This window comes from Hesperophylax consimilis, chromosome 27, assembly GCF_061612785.1.
Source record: "Hesperophylax consimilis isolate HC1 chromosome 27, BYU_Hcon_1.0, whole genome shotgun sequence".
NCBI classification, from domain to species: domain Eukaryota; kingdom Metazoa; phylum Arthropoda; class Insecta; order Trichoptera; family Limnephilidae; genus Hesperophylax; species Hesperophylax consimilis.
In genome coordinates this window covers 25,892,818-25,911,465 of record NC_142862.1, presented here as the reverse complement: position 1 = coordinate 25,911,465, position 18,648 = coordinate 25,892,818, and the positions used below count along the sequence as shown (strand labels likewise).

Sequence of the window (18,648 nt, the reverse complement as noted above, 5' to 3'; positions counted from 1 at the left end):
TTACAAGTATCTAAAAATTAATTTGTTCGACAAATGGTGTTTCTCGGTGTTGCCATAGTAATGAAAAAAATTAGTTACATTTTGTAAAATCTTATTGTTAAACTGTAAGTTGAAAATGTGGTTCCCATGACAACTGAGAAAGTTATTAAAAGTGGTATAAAAATGACGTGTGAACTTACCCTACGTAACCTATTTATTAACCTGGCCTTTCTCGTCACTTTTCATGACTTTATATATATTTTAAGGGTGTGTTGAATTGCGACTGTCCCGAGTTGCCATGTTACCAAAAATGACATTTTTAAAGTTATAATTTATTAATTATATAAGTTTAATATGTTTGTACAGGGTGCGGCAAAACAGACAGTGCAGTTTGGAAGGGCTATTAGAAAAAACGGTGCAATTTTATTTTATTTCGGTACATCATGCCGTTTTATGCATCAAATCCTAAAGATACATCAGAAAGATGATGCCTCCATTGATGGAGGCGATATCTGAAGTTTTCGGCCGCATTTTGTCACATCTTGACGTGTATAGCGGTGATTTCCTCCCGAATTCGATTTTTGAGTTCTTCCAAGATGTGAAGCCGATGTTTAAAAACATTTTCCTTCAGGTAGTCCCACAGGAATAAGTCGTAAATGCTCACATCAGGTGAGCCCGTAAGATTGAAGTGCAGCCGGAAGGCTCGCTGGGTGGGCAAAAAACGTCAATTTTCAAGAAACCTGCGGACGGCGAAGCCCCGGTGTTGTCCGGACCAAACCATGGTAACGACTGAAAACGGCACGACCCTCCCGACACAATGAGACCCCTCCCAGGTTCCTACTCCCACCACGCAGGATGTACTGGCCCTTCAAAACTGCACTGCCTGTTTTGCTGCACCCTGTATAAGTGGAACCTTGCTGAATGTACAAATGGTTGCACAGCTGTTTTCAAGGAATATGTTGGTATTGTTCAGTTACAATATAATCACCACAAAGGAATGAGAATGCCTAAAACATTGCAAATAAAGGCATTTATTTATAGAACAAAGGTCCATTTATCACAAACTCGAGGCCACAATCCGTGACAAGCTCTGTGTACAATGGCGTGTTTACTTTCAAGTGAGAAAAATGCCGAAATTCTTACTTCCTTCCTGCTCTTGTTTTAGAATGGAAGATGGTCGGAAGTTGTAGGAAGTTGTATTGAGATGAAAGAAGCAAGGAGTTATACCTTCGTGTTGTGTAACGTTATGTCATCATCTCTTACGTTTACAAGGCAAGTTTTCAGTATTATCTATTTTCCATTTAATGTGAATACCGTAATAATTGTAAGTACAGGATTTTCCAATAAGAGGTGTTATTTTGATATTCAATCGTAAAAGATAAATGGTTTCGTTGCTTGTGTGGCACGTAGCGCCGTCTTATTGAAAGTAAACGTTGTCCAGATCAATACCATCTAATTCCGGCCATAAAAAAGCATGAATCATCTCTCAATAGCGCAATTCATTCACCGTAATTGTTGCTCCAGCCTCATTTTCGAAAAAGTAAGGTCCAATGACTCCGCCGGACCATAAACTGCTTCAAACAGTCGCAAGTTGAGGATAGCGAGGCTTTTCAACAATAACTCTTGGGTTTTCCGAGCCCCAGATGCGACAATTTTGCTTGTTGAAGAAGCCACCGAGGTGGAAATGGGCCTCATCACTGAAGATGATTTGCGTTTGATTCACTCAAGTGAATTTTAATCATTTCAATGCGTTGTTGAAGCGTGTATCGTTCCATTTTTATTAATGGCGTAGTTTCTACTTGTCAAATGTTAAAAAACGACAGCTTTAAAGGTAACACCCACAGAAATAGCGGGCTATTCAAAATAACACCTCTTATTGGAAAACCCTGTAGATATATAATGACCAGCCTGGTTCAATATTGATTCCCACCTACAATATTGTCATCGTTGAGATATTTTTAAAGCTTCATTTTCAATATGAAGTATTCCTCAGGCGTCTCCTTCTTCTACCATTCAAAGTACCCTCACCCTGGCACTAATAAGAACAACTATGAAATTTCAGCGATATCTTTCAGCTATTTTCCGAATTTTGCAAGCACAAACATACGCAGACTAAATTTTTATATATTAAGATAAATTATAATTTTAATTTTTGAATATTCATTTTGTAACTAAAATGTGTCTTCAGTTTAAAAATGTGAGCTAGCTCTGATATTTAAAACAAAATTCGAGTTTCGTATTTTCATTGTTAGCATTGCCTTCAAAAATATATAGGTATATAGGGTGTAGGTATTTATAAACTCGAAGACTCATTTGTTTGAAATTTTAAAAATATATGTATATATTGCAGCTAAAACAACGTGAATAATGTAATATTTTCAATTTTACTACCCTAGTTTCCTGAAAAGCCGTCACTGATACACAGTCAAAAATATTAATGTGATAATCTTTTTCGGGTTTGATCCGAACACATAATTATTATTTCAAAACGTATTTATTTATTTCGATTACACATCTGCCTTTATGATGGTCACTGTAATTCTGTCCGAAACGTTGGCTGAAAGGGATCATAATATCCCAAAAATATATCACTATAATATTATTCTATCTTATTTGGCAGTGAGAATCTCAAATCATACTCTATTTATTTACTTCGTTCTTTGTGTGGAAGATAATTTACTATTTATTTACTTCGTTCTTTGTGTGGAAGATAATTTACTATTTATTTACTTCGTTCTTTGTGTGGAAGATAATTTACTATTTATTTACTTCGTTCTTTGTGTGGAAGATAATTTACTATATTTTTTAACAATTTTATTTTTAATAATTTTATTTATTTACTCTGAGAGAATTTCACTCTGAAGTTCTGGAAAAGTAAAAGGTATGTGGCTATATGGTAGGAATGCGAGGGTCTGTGTGTCCAAGAGAGATGAACGTATGAATAAATATTTGTTTTGTAAACAACAATCGCTTTTCCAGTTAATAAGCAGTACCGTATCGTACCTACATATTTATTAAATACCTACCACCGCATAAGGAGCCGAAGGTTGAAAAATCTCCCGAAGTTGCTGTGTACTGTACGATCTGTATTTGCAGCAAGTGTGGAAGGGCTACCATACACGAGAAGAACAAGAATTAATAGGTAGCAAGTTGTTACTAATAGGGAATGTTGTTTGGGTAAAGAATGAAGGTGCTTACGATAAGTGGGACAAAGAATTTTTTTTTTTTTATAAAACATGTTTTAATTTTTATGTTTTTACATTAACTTCTTGGGAAAATGATTTCCCTCAGGTCCTATGTCATCGTTTGGGATGCTGGATGTGGAGGTTTTATAAAGTTTACTTGATAAAACCATCGGTAAGCGATTTAAAAAACTTTCGCTACATTTGTGTAAAGATATTTAATGTTTTTTTAATATATTTGCATTTTGTGTACGTTGATAATAGTAAAATCATTCATTTTGATATGTTAAAAAACTGCAAATTCATTATTACCTATTTTACAATACATTGCATTTAACAAAATAATATATTAACAAATGCACATGTATTAAACGTATATAATTATATACAAATTTCGACTACCATAATCGGACATGTGTCTAGTGTGGTAGCCGAAAAGCATGTAAAAAACTGTATACAAATATATTTCCGAATAAAGGAAAGAAAAAAAAAATTAAGTAGGTATATATAGGTACTTATTTCCTTACTTAGGTCACAGGTTAGGTTATTTATATGGCTTAGTGAACTTACTCAAATCAAGAAACTGGGCGTCATATATAGGCATAACAGATTCTTCAATAGTAAATGGCTGCAAACCCTATACAAATCTCAAGAACGTCTAGCAATTGAATTCGGGAGCCACCTCTGGCTGGAGCCCCAATAAACTACAGTTAATAAACCTACTTATTTCTGTGCAAAGGGCGGTCATTTTGATTGACAATCCATTATTAACAGACCGATTGACATCTCTGATGCACTGACGCAGTGTGGGCATGTTAGGTCTGTTCTACAGGTAAAACTGGACGCTTCTTCGACTCGTTTTTGTGTAAGACGACTCGTATTTGGAACGAGCTACCGGTATCTGTTTTTCCTCCTTCATATAATCCCTTCCTTTAACCTGCCTCACAACGCTGCTCAACTGGGTGGTGACATAGCTCCTCTGCCTTAACACTGTAGAGAGAGGGGCGCTCTTGTGAGGTGTCACATAAAAAAATTAAACTTTCAGTCGACCGGACACAAACAAAAATAATTTATAGGAAGACATTATTTAATAATCAGTAATTATTCCCAGTATTTTCGCTTTAACCCTTCAGGTCTCGGAAGGACATTACTAACCACAAACATCATATTCCACTATAGCCTTTGAAGGACAGATCTGACCGGGGCGTCAATACATTATAAAAGTATTTTATCTTATTTTCTATAATGCGTAGATATGTGATTTTTACGTCATTAAAAAGATAAATAATTATTCTTCATAGTTTGTATCAAATATTTATACATTATTACATGGATAAAATTTTAAACAATTCAAAGTTTTTCACGAGTTTCGTAATTTTTTCATTAATATTTTTTTAATGTATATACGGTATAAAAAGCCAAGTGACAATTTTATCACTTATTACCTACACAAAAGGAATATGTTTTATAAATATCGAATTCTTTCAAAATTATGGACGTTCCGAGTCAAAATATCCTGGTGAGTTTTTAGTTAACATTTTCATGTTTGATATTAAAAATGTATTGTTTGGAAAGATCAATGTTTTTTTCAAATGCAAATATTTCAAAGATAATTTAATCTAGTTTTTAAAATAGTATTTTTTTAACGACAACTTCACAACAAGTACCTCGGGAGGATTCCATTCCAAATTCCAAGAAAATTCACCATGTCGTTGGACTTGTTGGTAAAAATATTTAAGTTAATTTATATTTTTGTTTAAAATTTAAAAAAATACGATTGTTAATATGCAATAAATAAATCAATATAATCATAAGCGCTTTCGAGAAGCCGTCTCCATTTTACCATCCATCTCCAAGCCATTATCTCCGTCGATCCAACTTCTTACACGCTTTCTTCAAACCCAAACTGACTCCCGACAGCCAAACACTCGAGCACTCAACCAGTACGAAGTGAGCCACGGAGAGGCTCGTATCTCTCAGCCTCTGTCGGTAGATTATATTAGTTAACCAAAAACTCGTAAATCGTGTGTTTTCAGTGACATTTCCAATACAAGACCCACCAAAATGCATAGGTGACTAGCTCCACAGCACAATCCAGTATAAAACCGGTCAGTTTTTTTCTCTTTGTTTTACCGTTTAAAGTTTTTACATAAATGTTTATATTACAGATAGGTCTTCAATGGACTGATGTATTACGTATTTCTTTTCGCAGCTGTGTGCGATTGTCTGTTTGCATGTGTGTATAAATAATACTGCTTTATAGATGTTTTGTGTTTGTGTGTGTGGTTATATTCAATTGGGACGCCTCAGACGTGTGGGTGGGTACGATTGTTGATTTGTGTTGCGAAACCCATTGGCCATAAAAGGTAGCGAAAAAGAAACCGGCTAAGGGTCAGAAATCAAGATTATTTATTGCAATGCAGAAATTCTTTTGTTGCAGAGGTAGTCCTGTAAAATTGTGCCTTGCTTTGGGATAACCAAGGGTTTTGGTTGTTTTTTATCGTTGAAAATAAATCAAATCTTTTGCTGAAGAATTTCGGCTTTCGATGTTGCAAAAACGTAGCTTTTTATAAAGGTGCTAAAGACCTTATGTCTGAGATGTTTAATAGCGAATTTTATGCCGTCATTAATAGTATAGGTTCCATAATTTTATTAAAGGTATTAACCATCAATGACATAGGTAATTACATAGAGAGCTCAAACTCTCAGTACAGATATCGCCTAGTGAGGCACGTAAAGTGCTTGCATAATATGTAGCCATATTAAATGTCACTATACACTACACAGAGACAGTGATATGATGGCATTACCAATAATTATTAATATAATGATTAATTGCTTTATAGTTGCACATTTTATATGGAACAGATGGTCAACTTTATATAGCATCTGGTGATTCAATCACCTCAAGGGTGGTTTGCGTAATTGTGAGGTTTAAAGAGAGGAGGTGGAGAAGATGGAAATGGGGGATGCTGAGAAGTAGGTACATGGCTCATATTATTAATACGGCTAGAACAAGAAACCAACGTTTCGATTCTGAATGTTGGTCTTTCACCAGAGCAATACTGAGAGTATCCAATATCATTAATTTAAGTACGAAATAAATTTTAACGAAAAATTTTGAGTAATATATCCACGAAAATTTTGGTGATTTGTTCTAATGTTTTCAACGGACCAGAATCCGAGTAGAATCCGGCAAGATTTAAGATCAATATAATAATATGATTTATTTTTTGGGTACTATGCCGTGTTGCGCTACCACCTTCTTTAGCCAACGTTTCGGACGTTGTTTGACATCATGCGTAATCCATAAAATATTATGTAATAATGTTACACATCTGCCCTGATGATAAGCACTGCAATGCTGTCTGAAATGTTGACTAAAAAAAGGAGGTAGCTCAACACGGCATAATACCCCAAAAATAAACCAAAATAATACTTTTTTGGCAGTGAAAATCTCAAATCAAAATGATAATAATGTGTTTCTTTCCAACTTTTCTCTTTACCTCACCACCTCTTTCAACGGTATAGCATAACCAAATTGAAGATGCCATAGTTCCACTGGCTCTCAGCACTATTACACAGAAAATGCATTTTTAAAAAAATCACTTAAAAACATACAAAATTAAATGCAAATTTTTTCACATTTTGCAAAAAAAATTACAACAGGTTTCGACTCATTTGCGTTCTGAATATTCAAATGGCAGAATTAACGATACCGTTTATGTATGGCCATATAAAAGAGTTCATTTTAAAACCAAGACACGATTTACTGAGGTATATTAGCAAGCGACTATTATGTAAGATGATACTTAGGTGATATAGTATAGAAATATATACATACACAAGGAGAAAAACCAAGCAAACGATGCAAGCAACGACGATTTATTTGTCTAGAAATTAAACATCTATAGAACATTTTCTGTGAATGTCGGGAAAAGACTAAAATACTTTTATATTTATTTATTTATTTACTCGGGGACTTATGAATGGCTCGTGATAAAGTTTTGAGGTTCTGCATTCCAGTGTAACTTTCAACTGGGTGTATTTTAAATGCTGAAATACTATTATTGTAATATTTAATTATTGAAGACAATATTAGCAATTCCTAAACGAATATTTGAAACGGAACAATCAGCAAAAGATAGGTCACATCTAGGACTCGAATCCAGGACCCTCTTGCCGGGGCACCGCCCTACCTATTTGAGGTTTTACTCATTAAGTTATTAAAAAAAAAAACTATTATTGTATTATGATAAGAATTTATTTCACTTGATCGTGCCATTTTTACCTTCTCTTTTTTATTTCAGTCATTTCTAACATTCACTTCATGTAATATCATGAAATTTTTTGACTGTTAAAAAACCACATTATTTCAACTGTAATTCAACTCCTTATCTCAATTTAATGCAGAAATAAGAGTTAAATCTTCCTAGGGCCTCCCTGATTATTTCTACCACCTCTTCTTCTTTCGTAGGGTGGAGGGGGGGTCAGAGGGGGACATCTAGGTCCACGAGCCATTCTAGGACTAAAGGCGTCGCCTCATAAATCCCGCCGGGGAATGAATATAGCGGGAAATTTCTACCACTTACTACTGTAGACCACATTGTTACTTTAGAAAACCTACATTATATCGATTTTAATTTGATTCCGTATCTCATTCCCGTGCAGAAATAATGTGTAGTCTTTCTCGGGCATCACTGACTTCTTATACTATTCAAACTAATATCTAAACACTCTTGGCACTAATAATGTATTCATTATTATATATAAGTTATTGAAGAGCACAATAATAAGTGTATTTATATTACATAACATAGTAAATTGAATATGAACTATACAAGCAGATACAATACATGTTGTCATAGAGAGTTCTGTCGTACATTAAAGGAGTTCAATAATTGTATATAACAAAAAAAGTACAAAATAAGTGCTTAAGGCGATGCCATACGTAGTAATGCAAAATCATGTGTTTTTGGTTTGAAAATTTGGTCGCCTAGAAATGTTTCAGATGCTTTAATTAAATACTGCGAGTAGAATACATCTTGGCCTTTGAAATAATCGAGTATTTTTTAAATAAGTCTTTTTGTAAGCCCAGAAAAAAATAATGTATAAGGCCTATGAAAACTGCTTTAAAGTTCAAAATCTCCTACTTACGAACCCATTTTCGGTTATGATTTTATTGTATAATGTGGCAAATTAAGTTATTTATAAAATGATCGAAAAATAATTAAATATTTATGCCTGAAAATCCACAAAATAAAATAAAAGGCACTTTTTGGCCATGTTTTTTTCTTGCATAAATCAAAACAGGCGGATGGTGTTAATCGGGAATTTAAACCTTATCCTCATTTACGTAAGGGTTGTTATTGATAGCGGCTCGATTTAAAATATTACACGATGTAGTGCATCGCCTTAAGGTACTAGGAAAGTAGTTACATAGCAATGTGTAGTCACTTTGTTGATATTTATAAAAATAAACATGAACAGTTTGTTGTAAACCTTGTTTGTATTTAGCAAACCTTTATTGCGCCAGATTGAGTGTTTTACAGAACAAAGCTAAATTAATACAGCGATAAAATAAATGCATCATCTAATTCGCCAATTAACCGAGCTCTTCATACTCTAAATAATATGTGTCTTAACTCAAACATTGACATTTTTTCGGATTCACTGCCCAAATTCAAACGTAACATCATGTCAATAATTTTAACTATTCAATGCGCATACATACATACAGAAACAAATACAAACACTCACAGATACATTACACACGTCACACACACACCTATATACTACACACGTCACCTGGTAATTAAGGAATAAACATACCACTTAGCTGACATTACAAGGAAACATATCATAGGTACACAACATGAAGTATCTTATTCCTGTATATTGTTTCATCTCTGTAAATCATGTACCTACTGTTTGTTTCTATAATATAAAATAAAAAAATAAAAGGTATACCTACATGAAAAGTATTAAAAATATGAATATGATATATTGTTATATTATTTATACGGCTACGAATCAGGAGGCCAAGGGTTCAAACTCCGGCGTGCGCAAGTAAATTTTATTTGATAAATTTGTGTTATTTCACAAATTATTAATTAAAAATAGTATGTAGTATATCTGCGCACGTTCCAGCGCGGTGAAAGGCAATCAATACAAATCGAAAATTGAAATGGCTTTAGCCGTGTTTGCTAACCAGATCTGAATCTGACTAATATTACATCTTCTTCCCCTCCCTACTATCTTCAGCTTCACAACATACCACAATTGGGGATGCCATAGTCTCACTGGCGCCAGACGGTTGGGAGCTGTTAGGACTCTAGTGCGGTATTAACATAAAAAATAATAATAAAACATTGAAAATACTGTTTAAGGAATCTAATATAAAATTCCAAATAAATTCAAAACTCATTACTTTGGAATAGAGAAAAAATCAACGAACCTCATTGTTTTAAATATTCGCAACTCTCAACGGAATTTGAACAAAGGGAGGGTAAATATTTGTATGTGGAGATATCACCGGGAGGGCTTACGCGAAACCCGAGAAAAAAGGACAAATAAACAATAAACAAATTTATGTTTATTATTTTGAATAAAAACTAATGTTTAAGAGACAAAGATTTTTATTCATAGCACAAAGGAAAACAAATTACTTTTAAGCAATGACTTTTAGCCTGAAAGAGGTAAAAATAAATTGTCAAGGCACATGACCGGTAATCAGAAGGTTCAATTCCCGTCGGCGGCATGTATTCTTTCTCGGAAGATTTTTTCAATTTATATAGGTGTTTCAGGCTAATAATTATTAATTATATAATTTATAAAAAAATATAAATTTAACTAACTAACTAACGATCGCGAAGTTTCCTAGCAGGGGTAGGCAGAGAGGACGGACCGCCAAACAACTCGGTCTTGGCACACACTTCTTGCCTCATTCATATTCATACATAGTCCCATACACACTCTTCTATTATTCTGACTCTTGACATGGCCCTCTTCGAGTATCTGATTCGCTTGATCGTGCCATGTCTTCTTCGGGCGTCCCCGACTTCTGCTACCATTCGCATTCGCATCATATATTCTCCTTACACTCCTTTCTTCGCTCATTCGCTTTACATGCCCAAACGACTTAAGCGTCCCTTTCTTAATCTTACTCATTACGCTTACATCAGATCTTTATATTTCTCACACGATCGTACATTTTTTTACCACACATACGCCTCAGGGATCTCATTTCAACAGTATTCAGTCTACTTTCATCCTTTTTGTTATGTTTTTTTAAATATTTAAACACATAAAGATTTAAAGGTAAACATTCTTTAAAAAGAGATTATTGCCCTGACGACAGCTATTTACTTTAAAGAGAGATTAATACCCTGACGACCTCTATTTACTGATAGAACTAATTGTTATGTACGTTCTCTGAATCCAGGAAATTTCAAATAAAAAATTTAATTATTTTTTTTGTTGTTCTTAAACATTCAAACGTAACAAATGTTCAATAAAGATGGAAATACATAATCATATTAATACCTACACGAAAAACAAACATTCAGATTTATTAAAGAGGCGAGTACTCATATGATGAAATTGAACAAACTTTAAACATTTTTTCTTTAGAAAAACGTGGAAAACACTCTGATCTGATTTGCATATTCAAAATTATCAACAGTATTACTGACAAAACTGGTTTGTTGCGGCTCATCCAGTTTAACATCCCTCCCTGTAGACTCCGAAATAATGAATTGCTGTTCCTGAATCAACTTTCCACTAATTATGGTTCCCATTCTTCTATGTCCAGAATGTCGAGACTTGTAAACTCACCGTCAAGTCAAAGCATTGAATTTTATGGTGTAAGCCTAAATGAATTTCGACATTCGATACGTAATGTGTATTTTTTAAACCCTTTAAACCTTCTTCAAGCATTGTAACTATATTGTCTTGTAACACTTATAATTGTCTTCCATCTGTACTTTTTATATTATATGAATATTGTCATTGCTCATCACTTATATATGCTCTCCTTTCACTGTCATCTCTGTTACTTATTCGTGTAACATTTTTCTATTTCTCTGTTTTTTAAACATTACTTAAGTTCACTGATAAATGGTGCGGGGCGTACCAGCACCGTAATAGTGTTTAGAATAAATTGCAAGCCAAAAGTGCTATTTTTAAATAAGCAGATAAACAATACATTATTTAGAAAGCAACTATGCGTCAAATGCCAAGAGTTGAACAGCTGGTTAAAGTTGAGTGAAAATTTCCTGATAATTGGATATTTTGCTAACATATGTTCATTAACAAGGCATTTACTGTGTAAATAAAGCATCTTAAATTACATGCAACAAATATTATCAATTATTTACTTAGCAATATCCGTTTCGAGAGTTGCAAATATTATTTGTAAGATTCATCAGACTAAACAACACCCGGTTGAGAGGTAAGGCTCTCGGCTAGCAAGCCGGAGGTCGCGGGTTCAAATAAATTTTATTTGATTGATTTGTGTTTTTTCATAATTTACTCATTCAAAATCATCTATTATTTGTGGCACAGTATCACCCTGGTGTAAGACCACCATTCAGAATTGAAACATTGCTTGAAATGGCTTTGGCTGTATTTGGTGATCAGACCTGAACAGCCAGGCACTTCTCCAGCTTCCTCTCTCACCATCTCCCTCCCCTCCTCACTACCTTCAGCTTCACAACGTACCCCAATTGGGGATGCCATAGTCTCAATGGCTCCAGACGGTAAGAAGCATTTGGGGTTCTTGTGCGGTTTCATACCTGGCTATTCAGACCTGGTCACCAAACACGGCCAAATTAAAGCCATTTCAAGCTACTTTTCAATACTGAATGGTGGTCTTACACCAGAGTGATACTGAGAGTATCTTCCACTCTGGAACGTGCCGCAAATATACCTTATAGGTATTATTTTCAGTGATTTAATCGTGAAATAACATATAATAATCAAATAAAATTTACTTCGGCATTTGAACCAGTGACCTCCGGAATACCAGTCAAGAGACTTACTCCTCGACCACGGAGGCTGTGATGAAGAGATAGACCAATAGAAGTGTCTTGTGAGCATGTCCGTGCTCCCAAATTAAGGTCAATTTAACTCTCCTTCTTTTGAAATTGGCAAAAAAAATGTTAATTTTCTAAAATAGTTCTTGAACAGGGTCAATTTCATTTAGGTACATGTATGGGGTCTAGGAGTTGAAAGTTCTAATGTTAACAAGCGAAATCAGTTTTTTTTTCAAATCAGTAGGTAGATATAGATCACACTAACAGCAAACTTTCTTTACAGATTATTTGTGTCTAATATTTTTTCCGCCGGCGTCTAATATTGGTTTTTACCACTAATCCACAGAGGTGTTGTATCAGTTGTGTTAGGTGTTTGAATCAGTCATTAGCCTTCGCGTCCAGACAAAGTCTCAGCATTCGACCTTAAAGCGGTGATGTCACTTGTTGAATTATGCACAAATCGGTTTAAAAATACACCTCCAGCGTCATTACACGCCATTTTAAATGTTCTTTAATGTTTGTTTTTACAAATATGTCAGGATTATATCGAGAGAATCGAATTTCAGAATTAATAGATAAGTACTCGTATACATCACATTACCGTAAATAAAAAATAATAATTGCCATGGCGAAGACATTATTTAAAAACATTAACGGACATTTAGACAAGCCAGACCTTGTGAGTATGATTAAAAAATTTTCACGTAGCTAATGAATACAACACGAAACTCTATGCTCCATTTCATGTGGTTGCTTCTCGCACTAATTTTATATACAATTCTTGGTCAATTTTAATAACATTGTTTCTAGAAATCAAATAACCATGCAGATAATCTATATAAATTAAAATCTAAATGTTCGTTTGTTCAAAATCTTAGATTAGATTGCTTTGAAATTCTGCCACAACATTGCATTTGAATACTCGTGTGTTTTTATATACCTATATTATATAGATGTTACCTGTGATAGGTAAAATCATTATTTTATTAAAAACACCGCCATCTGTCGGACAAACATGCTATTTTAGAAAACAGCGCCATCTGTTGGATGCAGAAGCAACATGCGTTATTGTTTCTCTGTCTGCACAGACAGACTGAGCCACAGCAACACGTGGCGGGGTAGAGCTAGTATGCAATAATATTTAACTGTAGGTTTGTTATTACGATTATAAAATAGTAAAGCTAATGGGTACTTGTGATTTTAAAATTAGTCTCTCAGTAATTGAGTTATTTTGAATTTAAAATAATTAAATCCTTTCATTCTTCTCTCCAAATAAGAATCCAATTGAACTTTAAGTTTATTTTATTAGTAGAATTGATGATATGCTGTGGAAGTTTGTTCCATGCATCCACTACTCTATTTGCATAGATGATTTGTTGTGGAAGTTTGTTCCATGCATCCACTACTATATTTGCACAGATGATTTGTTGTGGAAGTTTGTTCCATGCATCCACTACTATATTTGCACAGATGATTTGTTGTGGAAGTTTGTTCCATGCATCCACAACTTTATTTGCATAGATGACTTCCTGTTGAAGTTTGTTCCATGCATCCACTACTATATTTGCATAGATGACTTCTTGTTGAAGTTTGTTCCATGCATCCACTACTATATTTGCATAGATGACTTGTTGTGGAAGTTTGTTCCATACATCCACTACTCTATTTGCATAGATGACTTGTTGTGGAAGTTTTTCCATGCGTCCACTACTCTATTTGCATAGATGACTTGTTGTGGAAGTTTGTTCCACGCATCCACTACTCTATTTCCATAGAAGACTTGTTGTGGAAGTTTGTTCCATGCATCACTACTCTATTTGCATAGATAACTTGTGGTGGAAGTTTATTCCATGCATCCACTACTCTATTTGTAAGGAATTGTTTCCTAGGATTGGTTGCAAAAGTTGTTTTATTAAATTTTTTCAGTGATTTATGTTTCTGTTAGTGGTGAAGATTTCTTAGATGCCAGGGCAACAATACTGTTCAGATAAAATTTTGGAAGTCCCAATCAAGTCACCCCTCTCTCTTCTTTATTTCAACATTGGTAGTGTTAATTCCTCGAACCTATCTTCATATTTCCGGTCTTTCAAAGCTCTTTTAATGTAAAATTCCAATTGGCATCTGAATAAGTGATAAATGTCAAACTTAAATTATGAACTTTGAACGTTGTGTTCTCCACTGTGTAAATGGATTATTTATTAACGGTCGCTAAGGCCATTTAACAACATTACATACAGGTACTCAAAGACAAAAAGACAGAATGATTAATTTCATAGAACGACACAAGGAATGTCTTGATGATAAAACAACATTACTTGATGATAAAACGACACTACAGATTATTATAGATTATAAGTGTGACGAATAGGAGGGGATTAAAGAAGGAATTCAGTAATTTTAATATGATGACGACACACAAATTGCCTTTTTTACCTTAGCTTCACAATGTCATCTTTGGGGATACTATGTGGAGGGTCTTTTTAGGTAAAGCAATGAGGGAAAGTTGTGGGAAGTAAAAAGGTATGAAGGGTAGTAGTAATTTTTGGGGTGATTCACGGATTCGAAGTGACGGATGTTAATCCATCCCTCGAGAGAGAGAGTCCGGCTGAAGAGGTAAAAAGGTCTCCTTAACCAGTCTCTCTCGATCCAACCCGCCACGCAGTAGTTGGGCAAACGCTTCCGCCGCCAATACCTCAACCTAAACCTCACCCCATGAACCCGGACACCCCTGCTAAGTCACCAAACGTAACGAATCACTTGGGGTGATCTTTGGTAGGGGTTTGTTATTGGTTGTCCTTTAAATGGTTCCCGGGGCGGCGGTACCCATACCCGCTTCCCAAATTGTGAAATTGCCTAAATGCCTTAACTAAAGGACAACTGAAGATGCCATCTAATTATATGGGTGAGTATGTTTATTGAATACAAGTCTTCAGTTTTATACAGAGATTGATGAAATTTTGCACACTTGACGTTCAAGATAAGAAGAAAATTACTAGCTACAAAATCTAGTAAGATACAGGGTTTTCCAATAAGAGGTGTTATTTTGATATTCAATCGTAAAAGATCAATGGTTTCGTTGCTTGTGTGGCACGTAGCGCCGTCTTGTGCGTAAACGTTGTCCAGATCAATACCATTTAATTCCGGCCATAAAAAATCATTAATTATCTCTCAATAGTGCAATCCATTCACCGTAACTGTTGCTCCAGCCTCATTTTCTAAAAAGTAAGGTCCAATGACTCCGCCGGACCATAAACCGCACCAAACAGTCACACGTTGAGGATAGAGAGGCTTTTCAACAATAATTCTTGGGTTTTCCGAGACCCAGATGCGACAATTTTGCTTGTTGGCGAAGCCACCGAGGTGGAAATGGGCCTCATCACTCAAGATGATTTGCATTTGATTCACTCAAGTGAATTTTAATAATTTCAATGCGTTGTTGAAGCGTGTATCGTTCCATTTTTATTAATGGCGTAGTTTTTACTTGTCAAATATCAAAAAATGACAGCTTTAAAAGTAACATCTACCGAAATAGCGGGCTATTCAAAATAACAACTCTTATTGGAAAACCCTGTATAAAAAAATTCTGCATACATTTTACCATCTACCGCGATACTGATAATTCTATTATGTTTATCTGTTGCGTCTACTCGTCAATCTAGCAATGCATTGTAACAACAAATAGAAATTGATACATGCAACAGATGATTATGCTTAATTCTCCCCAAGGGCAAAGGGTCAAATTCCATATACCAGTTTCCATATCGATTGTTATTGCTGGCGAGAGCCTAAAATATATCAAACAGCATTCCTTTCTTCGGCTGCAGATCACCACACGGTAGGTAAACACAGTCTCTTCGCGTATATGGCACCATCACGCTGTAGGCAAGCACAGTTCTTCTCATGTAGGTTGGTATAATTGCACAACGCAGTGTTCAGGTAGGTGCTTGTTGTTATGGGATTTGTGAGCAATGGGTGAGAAGACAAATTGCCAATTGAGTCAGAAACAACGAACAGAATGCAGGTGGAGAGTTAACCTTTACATACTTAGCATCCTGTCGATCTGTTTTAGCTTTCTTCATCTTCCATAGATTTTTTTTTTTTTTATTATTTATTGAGTTAGTTTATACATTTGAATATAAACTAATATAAACAAGATCATATTTCATTTTGTAATTTTACATATTTTTACAATAAATATAACATTTCTTTTTAAATACATTCATTCTTCCTTCATTCTTCAGACTTTCAGGCATTTCATCATACATTTTTAGTCCTTTGTACATTAGGCAGTTCTGTGATTTTGTTTTTTTCATATGTGGCAATCTAATCCTATTTACATTTCTGGTTTCGTAATTATGAACATCTCTATTAAAAACAATTTCATCCTTAAAATATTTTGGCATTTGGTTGTTCATGATTTTATGTACAAAAATTAACACATTAAATAATAGTCTCTTTTTTATAGAAATCCAATTTAGCTGTTCTCTCATTTGATCTATGCTTGCGTATTTTCCTTTTCCTAGTATACATCTCATAGCTCTATTTTGTATAACATCTAGCTTGTTCAAGTTTCCTTCATTGGCCAAATACAACACAGTAGAGCAATAATCTAAATGTGGAGCAACTATAGTTTTATAAATCAGCTCTGTAGTGTTTCCATTTAGTTTATTTCTTAATCTTCTAAGAAAATTGACTTTTTTAGATACCTTTTTTAGCACATATTCAAAATTTGCTGCGAAAGTTAGTTTTGAATCTAGTATCACACCCAGGTACTTAATTTCATTTACTTTTTCAATTTTTTCGCCATTAATTGTCAATTTTAACTCTGTGTTATGTGTTTTGTTGCCTATTTCCATATATTTTGTTTTGTTGACATTCAGTTTTAATTTGTTTAATTTCAGCCATTTCGCTATATTTTGTAGGTCTTCATTTAATTTATTGATTGCATCTATGTATTCTTCACATGAAATATAGATTAATGTATCGTCTGCAAATAATCTAATTTTGCAATGTTTTATGGTTTTAATTATATCATTAATGTAAATAATGAATAGAATTGGACCTAATACCGACCCTTGTGGAACACCGAGGTTGTTTTCTATCGGTTCTGATTCTGAGCTTTCCACTTTTGTTACCTGTTTTCTTTCATGGAGATATTCTTTGAAAAGATTTAGAGCTACTTCAGAAAGACCTATATCTTCTAATTTTTCCAAAAGTTTTTTCCTTTCTATCGTTTCAAATGCTCTTTTAAAATCTAAAAATGTTGCAATGGTGATTTTTTTATTATCTGTTTCTTTCTTCCATGTATTAATCACAATGTTTATTGCAGCTTCACAAGAGTTATTATTACGGAATCCTGATTGTTCGTCAAATAATATATGATGTTTTTCCAAATACTCAACGAGTTGTTTCTTTATTACAATTTCTAGTACCTGTTCGTATTTTGGTAACATATTTATAGGTCTAAATTCTTCGCATTTTCTGGTATTAACAACTTTCGGAATCGGGATCACAATAGATGTTTTCCATGTGTTTGGAAATTTTCCACTTCTTAACGATTCATTTATTATGTTCAGTAGATGAGGTCCTATCACTGGCATTGCATCCCTTAAAACTGTAAAGCTTATTCCATCTGGACTCTCTTTTGATTTGGTGCTGTTTAGAATCTGTAAAAGATATGTTTCATCAATCTCTTTAAACACAAGTTTTTCTCGGTTTAGGGGAACATTTCTCACGCGGTTGTCTTCCTTCAGTATTGGTATACTCTGATGTAATTCCGTTATGCTGTTTACAAAATATTTGTTGAAGCAGTTCTGTATGCTACCCTGTATCTGATGTGGAAATTCAATGTCATGTTTCATCCCTTTATCTTCAGTTTGCATTAATCCTTTTATGGTTTTCCACATTTTTTTAGTGTCTCCTTTTTCACAGATAATTTTATTTTTGAAGTAATCGTTCTTACAAACTTTCAGTTGTTTTGAGTATTTATTTCTTGCATTTTTGAATGCTTTCCAGTCTTGTGAGTTTCTTGAGATTTTTGCAATTTTGTACAGTCTATCTCTTTCATATTGTATTGATTGTAGTTCTATGTTATACCATTTATTTGTTCCTCTTATTTTAGTAGTTTGGATTGGTATTAACTGGTCGATTACTTCTTGAAGGTTATTTATTAATGATTTAGCCTTTTCATTAAATTCCATTTGATGAAGTTCATTCATATCACCCAGAAGTTCAATTAACCTTTCACTGTTATATTTTTTATAATTTCTGTATTTTATTACTTTGCTGGTTTTCGTATTAGTTCTTTTTGTGTTATCTGTAATGTGGATAAGGTTATGGTCGGTTATTTTTGGCTCATCTAGAACTTTTACATTCAAATCTAATCTGTTGGATATGACAAGGTCAATTAACGTCCTGGATTTATCCGTTATTCGTGTCTCACTTTTAACAAG

The 18,648-nt window shown here is 34.1% G+C and overlaps 1 protein-coding gene across 1 annotated transcript in view; it reads left to right on the top strand.

Moving 5' to 3' along the window:
- The first annotated feature begins 5,082 nt into the window (after nucleotides 1-5,082).
- The window catches only part of qsm (Zona pelucida superfamily protein qsm), a 127,967-nt gene continuing 114,401 nt past the window's right edge, over nucleotides 5,083-18,648 (top strand). Inside the window, exon 1 of the mRNA XM_089648379.1 lies at nucleotides 5,083-5,269. The gene's annotated coding sequence lies outside the window, so the exon portion shown is untranslated. The remainder of the gene's footprint in view (nucleotides 5,270-18,648) is intronic.